Genomic DNA, 4,539 nt, shown 5'->3' with positions numbered 1-4,539 from the left:
GGCGTGAACGCGCCGTGGAACAAGGTTGGTTGAGCGGTCAGCGCCGGAGCATGTTGGTGGGAAGGTGGGGCCCCACTTAAAGGGCCCGCGCCCCTGTCCCCAGCCCGGGGGACGCGTGCTCGAAGCAAGAGCGGGAAACAGTACACGTCTGCACAGCCCTACGGCTGGTATCGTCGTAATTAGATACCTTATACTGGCGATACATACAGCTATAATAAAGTTTCAGTTATTACATTGTCAATATATTGATCATACATACAGACACAGATCCCATCGATAGTAAACTTGGCCTAATTTTGGGAGCGGCGGGGCACTGCCGGGCGGGCAGAGTGGTCAGTCCGGGCCCTGGACTGCCCTCCCTTGCTCGGCGAGGCTGGGGAGGGCATGTGGGCACCGTTCCCTTCCCGCAGCAGGCTGCGGAGGAGCTGGCGGAGCTGATGAGGTGTATTCTGCACTGGTATGTTTTCCTTGGCCCATCCTGACTCGTGGCTTATGTTTAAAAAACAAGCTTAGGACAAGTCTTTAACAAGTTCCACATGCAAAGCTTTTCTGGGGTGGGGGAGAGAAGAAATATTTCCCCGTCGCTGGTGGCAGGAATTAAGCAGGCACCGCTCGCCCAAGGGCCAGCGTGAAGACCTCTTGTGAGGGACAGCCTGGGGGCTTTGCTTAGAAGCTTGAAGGGCTGTTGGACGCTCTTTGCCCTAAAGGAGATGGACAAACCTACTTTAAGTTAAATTAAAGCTGAGCGCCGTTGCTGGCTATCCCTCAGCCTTCTCTCGTGCGGCCCGGGTGCTGGAGGCAGGGAAGGCAAGAGGGGGGAGTATTTCTTCTCCAGCTCTTGCTACCACTAGGTTAGATGCAACATCAGTTGAGAAATGTCACGCATTGGAGAGGAAATGCTGGCTCCCCAAGCACGGACGTTATTTTTTTAAGCAACAGCCACTGCATCCTCACGGCTCTCGCTTGCCCACATATCTTTGTGGGGCTGAGTGATTTTGCCAGGGCTGGAAGGGCGGTGGGAGAGTGGCCGGGCAGGACTGTGGCTGAGCCCAGCTCCTTCAAGCAGCCGGCCAGCACCCCGTCCCCGAGCAGGGACTATGATGTCCGTCCCTCCAGTCCTGGGCCAGCTTGTCTCATGAGCAGATGATTTTGGGGCTCAGCAAGCTTACGTACTTTTCAGACCCAACAGATGACGTATTTAGTGTGCTGGAGAGGGCTCTACAAGCATAGGGGCTAGATGAGACGTGCCAAGATGCCTTCCCTGAGCCACTTACAATCTCTCTGTGATTACTGAGGTTCCAAAGTTACGAGTAATAATCACACTGTCAAACAAACACAGGTTACTCAGGGTAACCTGCTCAAACCTGGAAAATACAACTGCTAAGGTGCTCTGGAAACACAGGGCAACAACTAGACTTTGCTGACAGAGCTCTGTCTGGGTTGCCTTACTTGTCCTTAACTGTCATTTATTGCTTATTATTTTTCTAACTTTTAAAATAGCAGGAAGAATTATTAATTGATCTCATGGGAAGACACCAGGAAATGTAGATGGGAAATTGCTTCATCCTCCCGCTGAAAGATCCTTACAGAATCCTTATGAAAAGGTGGTTTTCTCCCAGCTGTTGGGATGAAACAGCTATTAAGAAAATCAAGCAAAAAAGTTTTTAATAGTCAGACTCCAAATCACTTCTGTTCTCGGATTTGTCTACAAAAATCGTAAACATAAAAACACAGAAATACTCGACTGGCATCAACTGATTGCAAGTAACTCCAGCTCATTTGTGCATTTGTACAGGCTGAACTGGACATTTCCTTGCAGTTCCGTCCCAGAAGAAATGTGTGCAGTCTCCAGACTGCCATGCACCAGTGTGCCCTGTAACACAACCTAACGGGTAATCTGTCACCGAGATTTAAACATCCCTGCGCAAGACAAATCTGCACCTTTCTCTCCTGTCTTTGCTACATACTGACCTCTTTTCTGTCTGTCCAGAAAGTCTTCCAGTGGTCCTAACGGAGAGGAAATTAAAGCCTTAGAACAAAATCTGCCAATTTAGAGCCTTTCAGGCCTTCATTATCGAGTGGAAAGGACAGAAGAAAGACCTGTTTCAGTTCTTTTTTTTGCCTTCATAGGCACTTACTCTGCCAATTTGCTTCCTGCCTTTTATGGGAAATTAAAACAGCTCAGGATTATTTTTTTTTTCTGACTGTCTGTGGAGGATTCTTCAGGGGCCAACTCTGCACTGGTTCATGGAAAGGTCCTTCACCTTTCTTACTTCCAGGAACTTGACATGCAACTCTAATGGTGCTTAAATAGGATGGATCTTGACAAATTCACTTCAGGTGGGACATGGAGAAGGTCCCAGTCCATTTTCTGGTGGCATTACATGGACACAAACCACCCCAGCACTGCAGCAGCTCTGTTTACCTGTAGCAGCAGGACCCCAGGAGCATGCTGCTGTTGTGGTCCCATGAAACGACTCTGCTCAGTCCCTGCGACACTCTACTGCTTTAAATATGTATCATTCTTGAGCTATAGAGCTTTACAAGATTCCCTTTATCTTGGCCTAAAATTCAAGCAGCAGATGTGATCCCAGGCCTGAATAGGGAAATGACAAGAATTAGTGCCCATTCACTGAGTGCATCCCTGCCCCTTCTGCCCTCTGGGACCTTCAAACTATCATATTTTTCCTTAACATATTCTATTTGTTCTCACTTCAGCAAGAAATCTGCTTCTAGCAGAGTGGGATAATTTCACTGTTAGGTAGTTAATCCAACAAGGATTTATTACACTGAAAAAAGCACCACAACAGGAGGATTCTCAAAATGTTTTCAATACCTGTCTGCGTTTTCCAGGCTTTTTCAGTGTGAGCATCCTCTGCTGATCTTTCCAGTTGCAACAGCTGAAGTTCAGCCTTCCAACAGCTCTTGCTGACTCCCTGGCCTTTCCTGAACCATTTTACTTTGCAGCAGAATAGCTCAACTCTGCACCTCAGAACAGCTTCTCCCTCCTGGCGCTCCAGGCTCGGCTGTGTTTTGTGTAAGCCACGTTTGTTCAAACCAAAGCAGAGAGACGCGGTGGCATGTGAGCAATCAGCAGATACATCATTTCAGACCCGGTCCCCAAGTGAACTGAGGGATGCGTCTGCTCAGTGGCTTTGTTACTACAAATGTTACTGCTTTCCAGTGGCCTCTCCATGCTGAAGCTCAGTTGATGCAAACTGTCATCAATATGAAGAATATGAGAATTCTTAACAAGAAATAACCATCTGTTTTGTAGAGGAGCGTAGGCTCTGGGCCAGTTGCTTGGATGATGTAATAATTCCAAATAATTGGAATATTTTTGCTGTTAGCAGCTAGATTGTGAGAGCTGCAAAGCCCCAAACAACTAAAGTCTGTTTGAGAGCTGAATGCTTCAGTCATTATACACAGTCAACCAACATAAGGGTCATACGTCCTCTGAATTTCAGGAAGAAGTCCTCCTACCCCTGACTTATGTCAATGCAGAGGACAACAGAACTGAGAAAATCTGTTCATTTTCGCTTAATCCAAAGTAGCAATGTGTCCATGATGCTGGGCACCAGTCAGCACTCACATTGATGCAAGCTCCTTCCCAGGGAACGTCACAGTTAATTTTGTGATAAAGAATCAACATTTTAATAAGCTCTTGGTTGGGGGTTTCCAAAGAGAGCATAATGTAGAATAGGGCTCTCCTTTTTTGTCCCTGCAATTCCCGTATGCTCAGAACCGGAATTGCTGTTCTCTTCATCACTTTGGTTTTGTCCCTTTTTCTTGAAGCTCACTTCAGAAGTGTCGCCGGTGTCAGGCACATACTCCTTGTGTCATTCTTTGCTACTCTTTAAGCAGCCTTTTAAGCTCTGCAATAAAATCTATTATTTGGATTTCAGATCACTCAGTGATAGTCTGCTTTCCACCCCTGGGAAACTAATAACTTAATGTGCAACTCGCAGAAAGCATTTCCAGTCTCTCTTGTACTGATATTCAATTAACTCGCCTGCCCAGAGATGAGCCGTTTCACACATCCACGCACACGTTGCTCTTCGGTGCTAAGCGATGCTCAGGCTGCAGCAGCTCAGGCTTGCATCTGATGGTTTCCAACTGTCCAGCACTAGTAGGAGTAAAAATTGCAATTCATAAATCACCAGGGCCATCATTAATTGTGACTTGATCCATGATTTGGGATTAATAAAAGCAAGACAGAGTAAAATCATTCACCTTGTTTCCTTCACCATATGGGCTATTAACAATAAAAATGTAGAATGTGCAGTCCACAAAAGATGAAGAAGGGGACCCTCACAAGTAGCAAACTACCCTCCTGACACTACATACAGTACCAGTTAAAGAAACACTTCTTAAGCTTCTGTTTCTTAATAGCAACCAATTATGCCTGTTTAGTTTAGCATATACAAGGGAAGGCTCCTGCACAGCACTGTGAGGCAAGAGGAATCTGCTGATTGTTCTGATATTGCTGAAAACGGAAAGGAAAAGAAAAAGGAAACGAAAGAGGAGAGGAGAGGAGAG

The sequence above is a fragment of the Charadrius vociferus genome, unplaced genomic scaffold (genome assembly GCF_000708025.1).
Source record: "Charadrius vociferus isolate BGI_N301 unplaced genomic scaffold, ASM70802v2 scaffold190, whole genome shotgun sequence".
NCBI lineage: Eukaryota > Metazoa > Chordata > Aves > Charadriiformes > Charadriidae > Charadrius > Charadrius vociferus.
Note: the sequence above shows the minus strand (reverse complement) of the source record.